Consider the following 21230-nt stretch of genomic DNA (forward strand, 5'->3'; position numbering starts at 1 on the left):
GGGCAAGGTGGACCAGTCCTGAGTTGGAGAGCTCTAGGGCTGAATGTACATAGTCAGCTGATCGGCCGCCATGGCCGAGAGATGGTACAGGGACAGGAGAACCTAAAATGTCTATTTTTCCTTTAGAGTGGCCAGTAGTTGTATATATCCTGGAATTTTGTAAACTGTCCTTTAAACTCTGTTTTTTTTTTTTGGATCCCATGTACAAAATGTTTATTTAATGAAATGTATGTTTTTATGACCAAAATATTTTAATCCTAGTTCAATTATAGTCTCAGTAACACGCTTCTAACTAAATGATTTGGTTAGCAAGTCTTGCACCTTTATAAACACACAGTGTAACGGTCTTGGCAACCCAGGGCGTTACAGTCTTTTATTGGAACCATTCATTGGTTCTCTCCCTGTTTATATGGTCTATTAATTAAAGTTAACCAAAAGACATTTCTCTAATAAAGACTCAAAAATCGCATAATCATTTAGCTAATACATAGAGATGTATGTTGAACCTTTTAATGTTCAAAGCTAAAAGAGATAATAAATAGTAAGTCAACATTGATTGACATTTATTTATGATATGTTTATTTTCGTTGAATGCAAAGAAAATTTCATGATAATTAATTTTCATGCAACATTCAAAGTAAAGTCACTTATAGACTTGTTTGATCTGATCAAAAGGAAGTCTAAACTCGAATTTGGAATTCAAGTAATTTGTATGTGAACTTGGAATTCAAACTCAACTCACTTACAACTAGAATGCTAAGCAAAATTAGTATTTTAGAAATTGAATATAATCATATTAGATAAGATTAAATAGATAATGAGTGATCATTATCATCTTTATTATCTCTATAATTTCAACACTTGTTATACTCTGTACATGTTTGATTGTACAACAACAAAGACTTAAAAGTTAAGATTCACAAATGGTTATGTGAATAAAATGAAAATTTTCCATGAAGTCATTTAGTGAAACAATTTAATAATCATAAAAGATTACAAAAGAGTTTGTATCTCTTAAATGCTACTTTAATGAAGCATGAGTATTATAATCACTATATTTTTCTAGTTAAATTGTACTAGAAATAATGACTATAAGTCAAGCAAGCAAGTTACTGATAATTAACAATGATAAAACCAAAGAATATCACAAATTATGTAAAGAATTATTGTAGTGGGAGCGCTAGTTAGTAACTACTATGTTACAAATATAAAGTTTAGTTGGTTGTGTGTAACACAGTCTAACTATATGTCATTCACATACGAGCATGTAATGAAAAGGTTTTTACATAAAACAGTGGTTGAAATACCATGAATCTAGAAATGGAATTTTGATTTCTATGACATCTGGATTCTTGAACATCCAACTAAAGTTCATAAAACTTCAGTTTGAAACAGGATATTCAAGATGAAGAGGAGAACAGAGGAAAGTACAAACTTTTCAAAGTAAGGTTAATAGCCTAAGGCTATAAACAGAAAGAAGAATTTATTACTCGAATAAATACCTTTTACTGTAACCAAACTTAAATATGTTTACATACTCTTATCCATTGCTTTATGCATGGATTATGAAATTAATTTAAATGGAAAGTAGTCTTTACTGAATGGCTGACATGACAAAATCATTTGAAGATCTCGACCAGAAAGATTTTGTTGTGATTCTTATTCTTAATATTGATAGTGTTCTGATCATTAGGAATGATGTAGAGAAATTATCAATAGAAAAGAAATGGTTAAGCTAAACATTTCTAAATATTAGATTTAGAAAAGCCAAGAATGTTCTATACATTCAAATCTATAGAGATTGAAAGAACAAGCTCTTGGCACTGTCTCAAGCGACTTACATAGATAAGAAGCTTAAATACTTTAGTTTACAAAAATCCAAGAAAGGCATTTTTCCTTCCCGGTCAGAAGGATGTGTTATCTAAATAATAATGTCCATTTATTCTTTTACTAGAAAAGAAGGACATGAGACAGTATTCCTACAACTCAATGATGGACTGTTTAATGTATCGAATGTTATGTCTTCGAATTAACATTTGCTAAACGGTGGAAGTAGTCAGCATTTGTCAATCCAATGATGGATTGAGTCATTGAATAATTGTAAGGACTTAATTTTTTTAGTATCTTGAATATAATGCAGATTATATGTTTGTGTATTTAGGCAATGACCTAAAATCCCAAAGGATAAAACTGATTTTAAACTAGGTAGAAATCTTCAAAGATTGATATATGAATCAATTCCATAACTGTGGAGGAGACACATTAATCCAGAAATGTATTGGACATTTCAAATTTGTATGTTTAACCATAGAAGCAGAAATGTAACAGCTACTAGCAGTTAAATAGGCTATTTGATTTAGTTGAGTTCTTTAGCATTCTGGAAAGGGTTTCAGACTTGAATAAACTACTAGTATCTCATTCTTAAAGCAATGGAGATACAACTATTCTAGAAGAACTAGAAATCATGAGAGGGTAAAGCACATGAAATGAAGTGTCATTTAATTCAAGACAATTTTACATAATTGATGTAATGATCTTGAAGATAGCTTCAAAACAGTTTCTTACAAAACTGCTAACAAAGACTTTGTTAGACAAATTCGTTCAGTATAATGTGATTGACACATTGAGAGAGATGCATCAATTTGCTTTAGGGCAAGTGGGAGATTGTTGGGAATAGTGTCTTTAAAGCAATTGTAGTTGAAAAATGTTTTAAATGAAATAAATAATTGAATTGAATTATTATATATATAGACTATGTTCGATATTATATTGATAATATTAAGTAAATATCATAAAATTCTAAAGTTTATCTATGTGGTCTTAATCTCATATTGGTATGAGAGGATCAAGATTAAGATAATAAACTTGAAATAGTTCATAGTAAAATAAAGTTATGGAATCTTTAGATTAATTACTGCTAGTATGGTTCTCTAGTATTATGGATACAAGTAACCTAGATCCGGGTCACTAGTGTAGTAGGACACTTTAGTGAGAGTACTTTATATATAGTGATATATAGAACTGGACCAGATGTGATTTGTTAATCCTTGTTTAAACACGGTTTCATAGTACTAATCAAACACTTCAAATGATGATCATATACACGATGATCTTAATCCTGAGGTTACTATGAACTCATATATATGTCATATAATCCTTTGATTCATGCGTTAAGGTTTGTCTGAATGATTAGGCTAAGAATAATTGTTTTGGGGACTCAATGATATATATGGCTGGGAACATAGTTTAGCGGATATGGAATCTATACCTTCTTATAGATTGAATAATGGTTCTCTATTGGGTTGACTTTTGGAACTGAAAAGGTTATGAGCGCTCACGTCGCAAACTTGTTGTGACACAACATTCACTAGTAAAGGCAATGGTACACTAGGAACAAGATGTAGTTAAATGGGTAAAACAGTAATTTTATTCCCTTTTAAATTATGAACCATTAATAGAGGATTAACGTTGTATGTAATGATTATATCACTAAACACTTTATTGTTTAATATAGTACTTTGTAAATATATGTCTATAATTATCAAGAGTTCAATCTCATATTTATTGTGGACTAATCATGAGATTAATAAATATGGTTATTTAATCAAAGAGCTTTGATTAATAATTTATTATTTATTGGAGCTTGATATTATAGGTCCATAGATCTCCAGGGTGACTCTATCAACACCATATTAAAATAAGAGTTGATACATGGGTAAAACTATAATTTAGAAATTTGAGAAGAATTTTATTCTTCGGGTCAAATGTACAATTATATGATAATTGAGGTTGAATAAATAATTTAGAATTTATTATAAAAAATTTTAAAATATGTTTATTGATTTAAATATAAAATTTCGAAATATATATAAATTGATTAATTAATTTTTGAAATTAATTATTTTATTTGAGTGGGAGAAAATAAAATTGGTAAGTCAAAATAGTTTTTGATTTATTTAATTTTAAAAAGATGATGATAATGATGATCATCAATTTGAATTTAAATTTTGCAATATGGTTGTGATTTTTTTTCTTAAAAAGATAATACCATATTTTGTGGAAATATTTATTTTAATTAAATAAATAAATAAAAGAAAAATGCAATATTCCTGAAAGGGAATATTGCTATACACGCATGACACAATCCAGGGATTGTGTCATACGTGTAGCAGTGTACTGATAAAGTATCAGTATTATTTTTATTTATTTAATTAATAATTAGAAAATAGATATTTTCAAATTTGGTAAGTTAAATATTTACCTAAATCAATTCCTATCATCGTGAAGAAATTATTAATATATTATTATTATTATTATTATTAGGAATAATAAGGTAATACATAATCTATATATATATATATATATTATGAAATAACAAGAAGAAAACTTCTTTTATTCTAACTCTTCTCAAGACATAATCTAAGTTCTCATGTGTTGAGATATACTTGTGATTTCTAAATTACAAACTCATGTTCTCTATGTGCCCACACACATCTTGAGGTGTATAGAACACTTCGAAAGATCGTGGTTTGAGTACTCAAAGTATTGGATAGAAAGATCGATATATATACGAAAAAACTCAAGGACACTTGATGTGCTTCAAGAGGTAAATATTTATGTTCTTGAGTATCTGTATACATGTTCATATGATATATATATATAAGTATGTGTATATTTATATATATGTTGCATGATTAATAATATTGCATATTAATGTTTCTCTCTGGATGCTTTCTTGAACATATAAATTGTTTATATGAGAGATGAAAAAAAGTTGAGTTTTCAAACTGGGTCCACCACCCCATTTTTGTTGTGCACTATGATTGTTTTTCCAACAGAATTAAGCCTAATATGCTCTCAATGAAAGCACTAATCTATTGACACGGTTTTTTGTCAACAGTGGATTAAGAAATCCAAAAATAGAGATATTAGGTTTTTGTTAAACCGTAATTGGATAAATAAAAAAGTATTAAGATGACCCACACTTTTTATGTGGTTTAGTGGTTAAAATCTCTCTAGCCCACATGTCACTCTTATTAATTTGTTTGTTTATCACCGTGAAATTGTCTGTCAAAATTTCACCAGAGTTTTAGCATACAAAATGTTCTCTCCCTTGTTGTCCATTCTCTCCTGTATTTATAGGGAATTATGCTAGGAAAGTTTTGGGTAACCATGCATAAATATGGTAACATAAATTTTTGGGTAACATCTCATTTACATAAATACATTAATGCATATTGATTCTATGCCCCCAATATCGGGTAATAAATAGATAATAATATATGAGCATTAATGAGTGTATAAGGAATCTCTGAGTCTTTTGGGATTCTTCACTGTGCGTCATGATCAGGCTTCCGCGAGCTGAACACTTCCTTTAAGCTGGATGTCGAAGAACTAACCTGAACTGACATGGGTCATGTTCAGAGTTTCACGAAGGCGATCTGGCTGTCACGCATCTCTAACTAAGTTGTTGGCGCAAGAGGCGATCTGGATACTATCTGTTTGTCGTAAGCTGTCAAGTTTGACTCAAGGTGCTCACTCCAAAGTTAGCTAGATGTTGTATATGTACGCTTTCTTCATACGCTTGTCTACCAGCTGTACCCCGTGCTGAGTAGTTCTACTCGTATTTATTTTGGGGTACAACAAGGGTTATGCCTTAAGTCAAGCTCACTTTGTTGAGAAGGTGCTTGACAAGTTTAGTCATCTCAAAATCAAATAGGTGAATACACCATTTGATTCAAGCATAAATCTTGAAAAGAACAATGGTAGAATGGTTAGTAAACTAAGTAGGTTCACTAGCAATCCAAGTATGGAACATTGGAAGTGGTTGAGAAAGTTGTTGCGTAAATTTAAGCAATTAAAATTGTGCAAGTGTACACAGTCAGCAAACAAGTAATAAAGTGATAAGTTGAGTATCGTCTCCACAGGGATTGAATTAGCAAATAATTTTGCACAAATCAAGTACCAAATAATTTAATAGTGATGAAAAATAAATTGAAAATGCTTCAAAATAAACTAAGATGACAATATAAAAGCAAGAAAAATTCAATTTGGTGAAATGGGCTTGAATTATTAAATTCATCTATGTCAATTAACCTGTACATTTTACTGCAGCAAAATTATCCAGAATTAACAAGAATTCTAAATTAATTCATAGAACTTTTCCAAATCCTATGGTATTAATTCTTTCACATAATTTAACATATTCATATGCCAATCAAGTTTAAGAAACCAGAACTAAACATAAATTCATCATTGTTACACAAGGCAAATAACACATTCCTATGCTATTCACAAACATAATCTAACAAGATTATCCACTTGTGTCATTCAAATCTATCCATTATATTCAAACTTCCTAGCACAAATATAACTCAATATCTTGTAATTGGTGATCAAGCAATAACAAGAATTCATCATTAAGCACATTTGAATGAACAATGGGTAAATTGCTAAAATAAAATGCTAGAAAATTAGAATTAAGACATAGAGTTAATTAATAATTCAAGCCTCAAAAGATTTAGTTCATGGCTGAATTCAAGAGCATAAATCCAAAATCAAAACAGCCCATAACAAAATAAATCATAGTTTAGAAAATATAAGAAAAATAAAATAAAATATTAAGGAGAAAGGTAAGAGAATCAAGCCAAAAAGATGTACCCATAATGGTCCTCCTCTCTTGAATCCTTATCTTTCTTCTTCTTTTTCTTTTTCTTCATTCTCCACTTTTCCTCTCTAATGGCTGCTGGTTGTCCCTTACTTCTACTGTTCGTGCCCTTCCTTCTTCTTGCTGGTTTTTCTTTACAAAAATGGCTTCCTCTCAAATATTACGACTGAAGCCTCTTTATGTGTATTCTAGGTTTCCCAAATTTTGTCCACAAAGTACCATATTACCCCTCTTCTTGGAAAAAAAACGTGGGTCTCCTCTTTTTGGCATTTACTCTCAATTTTTGACTCATACTTTCTGTACTTGACACCTCAACCACTATTCCAGCTCACCCCTTTGACTTTCCACGTGTTCTAGGTGTCCAAAAGCTGTCTGATCAAAATACTTAAGCAAAACCTGATAATTCAGCCATCAAAAATTCAATTTAGATAGTTTCACATGTTACTTCATTCTTTGTACAATATGTATTCATGAAACTATTATCTTCAACCTATTAGCTATTAAAAACTACAAAAATAACTAAACTTAACTAAGATCATAAAAATACATAAGTTAGCTACAAAAGCTAAAAATGAACTAACATCACTCACGATTTTTCTATAATTATAAGCTCAAAAGCACATGAAATACTCTTTATTCAAGAGTTAACAGTAGGTTTACTAGCAAGCCAAGTATGGAACATTGGAAAGTGGTTGAGAAAGTTCTAGGGTACCTTAAATGGACCAAGCAACTAGGCCTCCAATATTTAAAAAAGATACTTGAAGGATATTACGATGCTAATTGGATATCAAATATAAGAGATAATCTTTCAACAAATGGTTGGGTGTTTATGCTCAAAAGAGGAGTAGTTTCTTAGGGCCCAAAGAAACAAACACATATTACACTCAACCATGGAGACTAAGTTTATAGCTCTAGCAACAAATGACAAAGAGGCCAAATGGCTTAGAGATTTCATGAGGAATATCCCAATGGTGATAAACAAGCCTCATTAGCTAGAGCTTATAATGGCATGAGAAATCTAGACATATAAGTCTAAGACATGAGTATGTGAGACAATTGATTCGAGGAGGAATCACATCGAACTCATATGTTAAGACAAGTGAGAACTTAGCGGATCCATTTACAAAACCTCTTGCGAAAAGGTTAGTAAGTTCCACTTCCAAAGGGATGTGACTAAAACTCCAAGAATAATATATTCACCAATGATGGCAACCCAACTCTAAATTTGTTAACATCAAGGGAAATAGCTCAATGGGTAAGAACAAGTTATTGGGTGAATAGTTTCAACACTAACAAAGTCATGAGCTCCATCTAATGATGGTTAGTGTTGGTTGCTATCGAGTGATGGTTAAGCCTAGGGCTTTTAATGAAGTACAGTTGTGTGTAACAAGCATCTCTAAAGGTAGCAAAAATGTTGTAAGAACTTCACCTATGTGAACTTAGAGGTGGTTCCGCCTCTCATTGGAGTTGGAGTTTCTCCCCAAAAAATTCATGAAATGGATGAGCACATGGCCATATGAGTTCTAAGCAAGAAAAGTGAGAAAATGAATGGTTAAGTGGAGGTGTGTGAGGTGCTACCGATTTTATCATTAAGGAGTACTTGGTTCAATCTTTTAGACACAAATGACTTCGATAAGACTTTGTAATACTTTCACTAAGATAAAGTTCAAATCAAAAGATACTTTATTTTTATGCACCAAAATTGTTAAGCTAAGAAGATAGGATTATATTTAACCAAGTGGGGGAATATTGAAATTGGTTAAATATAATGGTTAAGATATTTACACGCTGAGGTGCAAAACACTTAACGATTTTCACTTAAGGAGAAGTGAAAACATGAGATTGTGTAGAATGCATCTAAAAGTTGCTTTTACGGGTCTAAAGTGATACAATGAGGTATCAAAACATTCCCAAAATGTTTGGGAGCATTTGGAGGTGTTTTGAGACAAGTCTTGGAGTGTCAAAGCAGAGGCATTGGCGATGTACACCTCCTAGGAGGCGACACGTCGCCTAGGGCTTCAAAACCATAGCTGAGATAAACCAGGCGATGCGTCGCTTGGGCTGTTACGGGTGTCCGTACAATTTACGTAAAATGCTCCAAATGATGTGTTTTAATTGTTCTAATCCTATTGGTTAGACTAATGATAATGCCTACACTATAAATATGGTTTATTAGATTTGCAAAGTCTTGATCACACTTTTCAACTCTCTGTCTGACCTCTCTCTCTCTCTCTCTCTCTCTCTCTCTCTAGCTCTCAAAGACCAAAGTTTTCTCCAAGAAACTCATCAAGCTTTGCTTGACTTGCATGAGTTTTAAGGCTTGTTAAATCTCAAATCTCATTCTACTTAGTTGAAGCTTCAAGTAATAAGGGAAGACTTGGAATAGAGATTTTGGACAACAATATTCTTATTGTGTATAAGCCTTTCAAGTTCCCCAAGTTTGAAGATTCAAGTTACTCTAAATCAAATGTTGTATCTATCTAACCCTAACATTGTTTTGTATTACTCTATTGTGTTTTCATTGTTAGTATTGAAAATTAAATGTTTCTAGGTTCATCTTATCATCATTTAATCATTTAGTTTCCTATATTCAATAATGACATTCATATTATGAACATGTTTATTTGATTATCAAGATTTGTATTCAAACTTTGAATAAGGTTCTTGCTTAGCATTTAGAGGGCGATTGTTTTGGGGGCTTGCTTAGGGGGGATAGGAAAGTTTACACTTTCCAATGTTTGATTCAGTAATTAAGGAGGAAAACTTTAATATTTTGTGGGACCCATAGACATATTTGTGAGTAATTTGAATCATTTCCTCCACTTGAGTTTCACTTCACTGCAATCTCCACTCCTAGACCACATTCCAATGCTAACCCACACCCCAAAACAAACGGCCCCTTAGGGTTTCAAATATTGAATTATTTCCATTGTTAATTGTTGATTTGCAAAGTATAAAGTCATATATTTCCAACACATATCTGTCACAGCCTAGAGTTTCAGTCGTGACAAAACACAAATATGTAAACTTATACTGAAGCAAATAAAATGGTATAACCCCTAATTAAAGATGTATAGCTAGATTTAAACGTTTTGGCCATATGTACAATTGACTTAATGAAACTGTATTTGTTTTATTTTACAAAATTTGGCTCCCACATCAAGGATATAAATATATATATATATATATTTATATTTATATCAAGTATCCACCTTATACTATTTTATTATTATTTGAATAAAAATTGATGCCTACTCACCTTATACTATTTTAATAAAAATCGATGATCAAGTGAAAATGTATCTCTTTCTTTCATATTCAATACTAATATGTTTGTAAATCATTTATTTGTTTGAATATATATTGTTTGTAAATATTTATTTTCATGTTATGAAAATAGTAAATAATCAACTTAAATTAAATAATATACTTTAGTTTTAAGTTTACTATTATTATTATTATTATTATTATTATTATTATTATTATTGGATTTTACTTTATAACTAAATATAATCTTATGAAAATATATGTTCGAAATCAAAATCAAAATAGCAAAACTACCTTAGTTAAAATATATATAAAATCTAAAATAATAATAAAATTAGGCAAACGTAACAATAATATAATTTATTTTGTGTTATATTTTTCATTTAAATTGTTTTTTTATATTAATTTAATTTTGAAATATAGAAAATTACATAAATTTTTTATTTTGATATTTTGTTTTAGCCAAATTTTGAATGGATTTAATTATAAATTGAAATATGAAATGAAAATTTTGTACGAGAAAAGATAATGCATTATTATTATTATTATTATTATTATTATTATTATTATAAAAATTCGGTAAATAATATTATGGATAATTGAAGTTGTTAATGATGTTTATAAAAAGAAATAGAATAAAAGTCACTATTTAGGACATCTCCAACCATGCTCGTCAAATACACTCTTGCATCAAATAAGTGCAAAAATTCACTCCAATGCAATACCAAATTTATCATCAAAATAATGTAAATGCACTATTCACCATCAACAATGGTGTAAGTACTAGTGCTTTGTAGAAGAGGAAAAAGGACACATATACACTCATAGTTTATAATATATACATAAATATCCTTTTTATATATTTGTTTAAGTATTTTATTTTTTATTTTTAAGATTTAAAATATTATACCGACATTTTTAAAAACAAAAAAATATATATGTAAAACACAAAAATGAAGAATAGAAATAAAATACAATAATATTAAAAACTTAAATATTATAAAATTTAAAATACAAAATGAAAATCAACAATAATTTAAAGAAAAAACAACAACAAAATTTGAAGAATTTCTTAATCGATACAATTAGATCAAGGATAAATAAGCTCAAATAATTGCACTCCAAAATGCATTAATTCATCATTTTTGGGCTGCATATATATATATATATAATTATTATTGTAATTGTCATTTTTTATATTAAATGTATTTTTTTTTAAATGTAATGTTTGAGTTTCATAATTTAACAGTTTAAGTTAAGTCTAAATTAATAAAAAAAATTATTCAATATAAAATTATTATTATTTAATTATGTTTATTAATGTTAATATTTTTATAAGATTAATAATTGTTTAATTAATTATTGATGGTTAAACAAATAAAAAGAAGAATATTCTCTTTTGATGCAAAATTTGAAGTAATGGATTAGGGATGAAATAGTAATTTGATATGATAAATGTGATAAAATGAGGTTAAAGTTACATTAAAATGATATTATGATTGGAGATGGTTTTACCTCATATCAGCACTAAAACCATTTAGTTCTTAAAAAATTATTATCTATACATATTTTATATGAAGAAAATCATACAAATTCGATATAAATAAAAAGAATGTGTGGTATGAGCTAAAAATACATAAGTGGGTAATATAATAATTTGAGAATTTTTTTTGAAAATAAACTCCATTAAGATGAAAGCTTTTAATTACAAGAGTTAGAAATACCAATACATTTTAGAATAGAAGCATTCCAAACTAACTCATTATCTAACCCTAGAGCTTTCCTAGATAATTTATGTGAGCCAATATATTGGCTTGTCTTGGAACCTATGATAAAACAACACTAGGGAAGAAAGATAATGAGCTTTTCATATCTTTAACTACACTTGAATGAGGAAATAGATCATTGTTAGAGTTCAATAATTTATCAATTACAACTTTAGAATCTATTTCAACATGTAACATGTGTGATTGGTAATGAGATTATAGAATACCACTTTATAGCATGCAATAAAGCTTCGCTTTCCATCATTGTAGGATTAAAATTTCCAGAAGGAGTTGAAAGTCCAGCACCAACCAAGCCTTTATCATTTCTGACTATACCTCCAAACCTGAACTTGTTTTCTTCTGCATCAATGGTTGCATCCATTAATCTTTAAGCAAACTATTGGAGGTGGAAACCATTTAACATGAGTTCTGCAAACTTTAGAGGTTGTTGAAGGAAGATGAAGCCGAATTGTAGTCTTGCAAAAAGGATATAACCCTGGTAGCAACTTCTTTTGGATGAATAGAAGGCTTCCCAAACAGCTTGGCATTCCTATTGTTCCAAATTGTCCAAAGTAAACATACAATAAAAATTTAAAAATCTAAAAAAACTTACAAATTCTGAATTTTTCCATATTTTTTGAGCTCTAGAACAATATAGTAGAGCATGGGAGATCATTTCATGAGAACCATTACAAAAGGAGCAAGAAGGGAAAGGTTGTATTTTCCTAGAAAAATATTTGAAGCTCAAGGTAGAAGGTGATGATAAGCACACCAAATGAAATGCTTAACTTTCGGTGGAATTTTAGTGTGCCAAAATGAAGACTACTACTTTTTTAGGGTTTGAGTATTTGACGGTAAAACGGTATTTTAGTCCTATCTCATTGTAGATCGTCTATAGAGGATTGAGTGACAATTATAGTTGTAACAATGGATAATTAATAGCGTATCTATATTTGTTATAGAGCGTTCTATGAATTCAAGAGTGCAATTCCAAGTCTATAGTAGAGTCACGAGGAATTAATAAGTTAGTAAATTTATTTGTTAGATTTATGATAACTTATTGGAGCTTGATTTCATAGGCCCATGGTCCCCATTGTACCTTGGATAAAACCATCTAGATAGTCTCAATTAATTGATTTAATCATCAATTAGAATTATCAAAGTTGACCAGGTCAATTTTGGATAGTTTCACAGAGTTGTGTAATTTTGAGAAGAAAAGAGAAATTATGGCAGATTTATTAATTAAGATAAATTGGTATTTAAATTAATAAATAATTTTAAATCAAGGTTCAAATTATAAATAATTAATTTGATAAAGGATTTAAATAATTATTTAATTAATTAAATCAATAGAAAATAATACAGGCCTTGATTTTAAGTCCAACGGGCTTATAATCAAATGGGAAATTTCACGGGCCTATAGCCCATGATAATTTCGACTTAGGGCTTCAAAATGACTATTATTTTATTGATTTTTTAATTAAATTAAATGGCCTAATTGAGTCTATAAAAGGAGTGCTTAGAGAGAAGTCAAAACATAAGTTTGATAAGTCACAAGTCAGATTTTATGATAGTTTTAGATTCTCTCTAAACACAAGTCCTTTTCTAAGCCTCTTTGTTATTTTCTCTTCTTCTCTCTATATCTATCTCATGTGTTGAGAATTGCCCACACTAGTCTAGGTGGTTCTAAGGATACATTGAAAGATTGTGAATAAAATAGAAGATCGGTTCAGTTTCTTGATAATACTCTGCGACAGAAATGATACAAGAGTGAGAGAAACTGAAGGAATGACTCTTAATTCCGCTGCGTATACTGTAAGTATTCTATTCTTTGTTTCTCTTTGAATTCAATTTTAGAAACATGTGTTAGGCTATCTCGTATTAATTTGTTTAATATTAGATATACATGAAAATAAATAAAGATCATGTATAAGTTAATCCAACATCTGGTATCAGAGCTTTTGGTAATCTTTATTTTCATGCATGAACATGTTTAAAATTGGATTATTTGATATGTTTGAATAATTTGATGGTTTTCATGTTTTTATGAGCATATTGATTTTATGTGAATTTTAGCAATTTTTAGGTTATTTTGTTGTGTTTTCTATGCTATTAATTTTTATATATGCTTTATTTTGTGTAAAACATGTTAAAAATTAATTAGAAAATGATTTTGGTTTGAAAAATTGCTCAAAAACATTTTTGAAATTTTTTTTGCACTGGCTACCATGCGCGCGCGCACACCAGGCAGCCAGCCCTGCCCCGCGCGCGCATGCGTACGCATCCTCTGGGCAGCCGTGCGCATCCCTTGGCCTTGCACTCCCGCCTGCGCGCGCGCCCCTTGCAGCCAGACTAGCCTCCGCGCGCGCGCCCTGCACGTAGCTCCTGCGTGCGCGCGCACAAGCCCAAACACCATCAGCCAGTGAACAGTTTCCTCGGGTACTGTTCATCATTTTTTTTTTTTTTAAATAAATAAAATTAAAATTGTGGAAATTTATTATTTATAATCAAAACCTAAAATATCTTTTTTGTTTTATCATTTAAATTTTTTAAAATAAGATATTTTGGTTAGTTGAGATTTAAATAATTAGACGTTTTTTTACAAAGATTCAAATTCAAATTTAAAAATAGACTAACAACTTAATTTTAAATCTTTTAATATATTAAAATATTATAATTATGATATCAGATATTTTCATTTAAATTCTTGATAATTTTATTAAATCTTTATTTGAAAATATAAATATCTTTTTATTCTTTAGTTTTTAATATTTAAATTATTTGAAATTTGAACATTGTTAGTTAGATATTTTTATGGATATTTGAATTTATTTAACTATTTAAGATATTTTAGGGTTGTTATAACTATTTGTATTTTATTATTTTTAAATGGTTAAAATATTAGATAATAGTTGTAACAACACAAGATATTTTGGAAAATAGTTAAGATATTGATTTTAAAATTTAAAATTGGTTAAATTTTGAAAAATATCATTTTTTTTCAGCCAATTAATAAAATATTTTTTTTAATAAATGGGATTTAAATTAACTTTGGTTAATTGTTGATAAATCCTATTTAAATTAAATTAATATTTTTTTTTCAAATTAACCTAAAACCAAGTTGATTGTTGATAAATGAAATTTAAATTAACTATTGTTAATTGTTGATAAATTTCATTTAAATTGACTTATTTTTGTAAAAATTTAATTAATTTGAATTTTTTTTTATAAATTCTAGATAATTAATTGTGGTATTTTTGCAAATGAAATAAATTGTGGTATTTTTGCATAAATTCATAGAATTGCTCATATAGTAACATGATTAGGCCCATCCAATTATAACATGTATGTTTGCACTATATGTGGTATTTTTGCAATTGGGCTTAGATGCATATAGTGGCCCATATGTTTGTTAGATATATGGTATTTTGCCAAATAAAATATTCATAAAATGATAGGTTTTATTTGGGCCCATTAGAAAATGTAAAGTTTAAATTCCTCTCTTGTTTTTGGTATTTTTTCTCATATCTTACATATTTTTTGTATATGTTGTGTTATTTCTTGAAATTTGTGTGAATAGAAGTTTTATTGAGCAAATGTGATTGATTTCTATTTTATTGATAATTTGTAGTTTTAAGCTAAGTAGTGTTTGTGTCTACTCCCATTCCTTTCTCAACTTTCGATGGAGAAACTCACCGGAGAAAATTTCCATAATTGGAAGCAGAATATCAACATAAAGTTGATTGGTGACAACTCCGAGTTTGTCATGATTGAGGAATCCCCAGAACGAGCATCGTCTCCGCACGTTCTTGATAGCACCGTAAATGCTTGGATAACACCATCTCCACACGTACGTGATGGCACCGTGAATTCTCAGATGGCACCGTGTCTGCATGTTCGTGATCAACTCAACTATGGTCTGACGCAGCTCATGAATGAGCTTCAGATTTTTGAACCTGTCATGGGTGGACCTAGTAAAGGAGGTGAAAATAAGACTACTGATGTTGTTGTTCATCTAGCTAAGGCTGAAGCTAACCAAGCTTCGTCTTCGAAAGTTGGAAACAAGAGGAAAGGTGGACAAATAAACAACCCCAAGCCTGCAAAGGCTGCAAAGACGAGTGCACAACAAAGTGCACAGACGCCTACGGGGAAGAACAAGAAAAACAAGAAAGGTAAAGATAAGTGTTTTCACTGCAAAGAGAAGGGGCATTGGAAACGAGATTGCCCTAAGTTTCTAGCAGCGAAAAACAAAGGTAATGATTATAGTTCATTTATCTTGGAAACATGTGTTTTAGAGAATGATAAATCCGTTTGGATTAATGATTCTGGAACTACTAACCATGTTTGTATCTCTTTACATCTTCTTGAATAGTGGGAGGAAGTGAACGAATGCGACTTAAAGCTTAGAGTTGGGAACAGAGCGTTCGTTAAGGTCCAAGCTAGAGGAATAGCTCGTCTGAAGTTCGGAAATAAATACTTAATTTTAAAAGTTGTATTTTTTATTCTGGATTTTAGTAGAAATTTAATTTCAGTTTCCATGTTGCAATTAGAACAATTTGTTATGACTTTCATAAGTTTTAATATATATATTTCTTTCAATGGATCACAATTGTGTATTGCATGTTTGGAAAACGGGCTTTATATTCTGCGACCTAACGAACCCCTCGCTCTTAACAATGATTTATTCAAAGTAGCTAAACCTAGGACCAATAAACGTCAAAAGACCGATAACAAAAATATGACGTATTTATGGCACTTGAGACTAGGTCACATTGGCTATGATAGGATTCAAAGACTTACAAAGGACGGACCTTTGAGGGAACTCACCTTAGGTGAATTACCTGTCTTTGAATCTTGTCTAGAAGGCAAACTGACCAAGCGTCCATTCTCTGCAAAGGGTGATAGGGCCAAAGAACCACTTGGTCTTGTGCATTCAGATGTTTGTGGACCTTTGAATGTATAAGCCAGGGGTGGTTTTGAGTATTTTGTCACTTTCATTGACGATTACTCTAGATACTCATGTCTTTACCTAATGCATAGGTGATAACTCTACAAAATAGAGTTATTTTACCATGTTTTACATGCTAATTGTTGCTTAGTTCATGAGTTTTTAATTAACTTATTAAGTTTTTATGTAATTTTTAATTTATTAGTCTTATTGTAGTTTTCTAGATTTTTATATGTTTTTATAGATATGTTATTATAATATGTTGTAGTTTAATTATTTAAAATTAGTATTGTTAGTTTGAATGCTAAAAATATGATTTTATTGAAATTAAATGTTATGTAAATTAAATTTTAATTAATGTTTTCATGGGAGTTATATGATATATTTTATTAATGAAAATATTTAATTTTAATTTAGTTTATAATTTATTGTGTAGGAAAATTATTGCCCTTGAAAAGCAAGAAAATCAAAGGAAAGATGGTAATTTTGAAAGAAAGTAACAAGAAAAATGGTGTTTCTCCAAAAGCCCAACCACGTGAGGCCCACTCTAGGCCCAACCCGTGGCCCCCCCTCCAACACCCAACCACCACATTGCTGCCATTTCCCTTATTGAGCCCAACAAAAATGCATTTTGTCCCTTTGTCCCCTATGACAAAAATGCCAACTTTTTACCCTTTTTCCTACACATTTTCACCACAACATCATCATTACACCCTATAATTTACCTCTACATACCATATTTATTTTATTTAATTAATCTAATCAATTTAATTAATTTAAATTGATTATTTTAATAAACTCACTTTGGCTATAAATATGGACTTTCAAGACCATTTTTGGGGTGCTTAATTTTTTGGTTACCATCTTTTTCTCTCATTTTCTCTCTACCATTCTCTCTTCCATTTGGGTTTTTCAAGAGCATTTTGCAAGTATGTATGTCATTTATTTTGTAATTTCTATTCTAGTTATGTGCTTCTAATCTTTTTCATAAGATTATTAAGATCATGATGAAGCAACTTGTAACTAGGTAATATTTATGTTGTATGTTGATTTCCCTTGTAATGCAACAAAGTCTATGGATTTTTCTTCTTCATATATTTCTTTCATCTTAAATATCTTGTATTTTAGATTGTTAGAACATTTTTACACTTTGTTCTTCATTAGTGCATAAACATAATATTCTTTGTGTAAGATGTGTCATTAAATTGTACACATCCATGCTTAGAACAAAAATATTATGTTTTGCCTTATAAATAATGTTCATTGATTTATTTGTTATTTCATTAGATTGATTTACACTAAATGCTTTGAAATTATAATTTTGAAAAGTGAAGAAAAATCCTATCTTTTTATAAGAAAATTGTGCTTAAAATTATAAATATTTTTTGAAAATGATAGTTTAAATTATTTTAACTATCACTAAAACTTGGGAATCAATATACTAATAAATATTATTAAACTTACATTTTGTGGATTCTAGTATCTTAATAATCTTTTCTTTTAATACTTATTTTCAACTCATTATTGGTTTATTTTCATTATCTTAAAAAGCTTTATTTTTCAATATTTCATTTTATGTTCATACTATTAAAACTTATCAATCTTTGGAACTAGGTTAGAATTTATTACTTTTGATTTAAAATAGTTTCATTTTCGATTTTAGACAACTCCTTTGGGTTCGACATCCTTGCTTACGATCACTATTCTATATGGACGATTCGTGCGCTTGCGATATATAAATTTTTAAACATACCCGTTTAGGGTCCATCAAGTTTTTGGCGCCGTTGCCGGGGAGTTGCAAGAGAAAAGAAACGAATTTATCTCAAGGTTAGTGAATTCTTCTACTAGTTATTTTAATTTTTTTTACACTTAAAAAAAATATATATATATATATATCTATAAAATCTAAAAAAAAAAAAAAAGATAAAAAGAAATTTGGGACGGTTCAACCACCCATAAAAAAAATATATATACTTATATTTATATTTATTGTTTTTTTTTTTTTAGTTGACGGCACTTGTGCCTCCTATCTATCCTTTTAATTTTTATAGTCGATGGCACTTGTGCCTCCTAATTTTGTTATAATTTTGTTGTAATTTTATTTCTTTTATATCTTTGTTAATTGATGGCACTTGTGCCTCTTGACATTTGTTGTAATTTTCTTTATTTATATTGTTGTAATTTTTATTTTATTTAATTTCCGCAAATTACTAGTTGATGGCAATTTTGCCTCCTAGCTAGTTGATGGCAATTTTTGCCTCCTAGTCCTCTATCTTATGTTTAAGTTGATGGCACTTGTGCCTCCTAGTTTTTACCTTAATTTTGTTATGGTTGATGGCATGCTATGCCTCCCTACTCTTGCTTAAATTTTAGTCTTATTTAATTTTTGCCTTATTTTTCTTTGTCTTATTTAATATTTTAGCGTAATATTGTGAAAAATACTTGAAAAAAAAAAAACATAAATCTTGTCCTTTCACCATAAGCAATTCTTGCTTAAAGGAAATTTGACCAAAATTCCCATCCGCCTCTACTAATTAACCTCGGGGAGTTGTTAGTAGTGCGCGAGTAAGTGGAATCAAATAGGCCTGGGGACAAGTAAACCATAAGAATTATATTGTTTTGAAATCTCTAAAAATTCTAAGTATGCTCTGTGGTTGCGGTTTTAACTGATCTTCCACATCAGAAAATTGTTTGTTTGAGATTATCCTTGTTGCCTTGTTTGTGAAAAATTGTATGCATCATTGGGAACGTAACTCTAAAAAACGATTAGTAAAAAGACGTTTATCTTTGTTTGAAATTGAAAGTGTTAGTAAAAATTTGAGCATCATGGAACCTATTGCTAATATTGTTGATGAAAATGTTGTGCCTGAAAAAACTTTGCTTGAATATTTTGCACCTATTTCATCTAATGCTCCTTCATGCATTGTTTTACCTACTACTTCTGCTACTCATTTTGAGCTTAAACCCGCAATCATTCAATTATTGCCATCTTTTTATGGGTTAGATAGAGAGGATCCTTACATGCATGTCAAAGATTTCTTAGAAATTTGCTCAACATTTAAATTTCAAAATTTTTCTGATGAGTCGGTCAAACTAAGATTGTTCCCTTTTTCATTAAAAGACAAATCAAAAGCCTGGTTAAATTCCCTTCCCACGGGGTCTATAACTACATGGGATCAACTTTATAATAAATTCTTACTGAAATTTTTTCCTATGTCTAAAACTGATAGTCTAAGGAGAGAAATCTCCGAGTTTTTTCAAAAAGATAATGAAGAGTTTTATGAATGTTGGGAAAGATTTAAAGATTTATTATTAAAATGTCCTCATCATGGTTTTGAAAAATGGAGACTTGTAAAATATTTTTATGATGGTTTGACTCCCTCTAATCGTCAAATGATTCAATCTATGCATACTGGAAAATTTTTAAAATTTCAAGGACAAGAGGCGTGGGATGCCCTTGAAGATTTATCTGTCAATTCACAACAATGGAATTATTTTGATCCTAGGTCTAGGTCAACTAATTCACCAAAAAGAGGAGGAAGGTATGAAGTAAAAGAAGAATTAGACTTAAGAACATCCTTAGATAAATTAGCGAGAAAAGTAGAAGCTTTAGCCATAAGCCAAACTATAAACTCTCCAATTCAACCTAGAAAAGATGTTTGTTCTATATGTTCTAGTCCTTGCCATAATGCCCAATCATGCCCTTCCTACCAAGAAGCCTTTTCTGAGGAGGCCAATGCACTTCATACTTATGGGAAACCAAATGATAGCCCATTTTCGTCCACCTTCAATCCAAATTGGAGAAACCATCCGAACTTTTCATGGAGACAAAACCAACCCCAAATGAATTAAGGACACCAATACAACACACAAAACCAAGCTCATGCCCCACAAAATCAACCATATCCGCAACAAAGAAAACCTTCCTTAGAAGATACTTTACAACAATTTATGCAATCCACCCAACAAATCCTACAAAATCAATCTCAATCTATTACCAAACTCGAGACACAAGTAGGACAACTCGCCACTTCTTTAGCTGATAGAGAAAAAGGAACATTCCCTAGTCAACCTATCCCTAATCCAAAAGGTCAATATGAGATAGGAAAGTCTAGTCATAATGGAGAAGTCAAATCAATTTCAACTCTTAGGTCTGGAAAGAAAATTGTCAAACCCGATTACATACCCGAGGTTGAAAATGAAAAAGAAAAAGAAAAGAGTCAGCCTCCTAGTTCTAATCTCAATGACTCATCAAACAAAGAAACTCCAATCCATCCTTTCATTCCAAAAGCCCCATTCCCACAAAGATTACTTCCAATTAAAAAAGGCAGCCAATATAATGACATCTTAGAAGTTTTTAAACAAGTTAGTATCAATATCCCTTTCTTAGATGCCATTAAACAAATTCCTGCCTACTCTAAATTTTTAAAGGATCTTTGTACTGTTAAAAGAAACACTAATGTTCCTAAAAAGGCGTTTTTAACTGAACAAGCTAGTTCCATTATTCAATATAAGAGTCTTGTTAAATATAAAGATCCTGGGTGTCCCACAATTTCATGCATTATTGGTGATCATTTTATTA

At 30.0% G+C, this 21230-nt stretch overlaps 1 non-coding gene across 1 annotated transcript; it reads right to left on the reverse strand.

The window, feature by feature from the left end:
• Nucleotides 1–19876: 19876 nt before the first annotated feature.
• Nucleotides 19877–19983, reverse strand: LOC133827738 (small nucleolar RNA R71). The gene has a single exon (XR_009890389.1). It is a non-coding gene; the product is annotated as a small nucleolar RNA R71 (small nucleolar RNA).
• Nucleotides 19984–21230: the final 1247 nt, after the last annotated feature.

Source organism: Humulus lupulus, chromosome 3, assembly GCF_963169125.1.
Source record: "Humulus lupulus chromosome 3, drHumLupu1.1, whole genome shotgun sequence".
NCBI classification, from domain to species: Eukaryota; Viridiplantae; Streptophyta; class Magnoliopsida; order Rosales; family Cannabaceae; genus Humulus; species Humulus lupulus.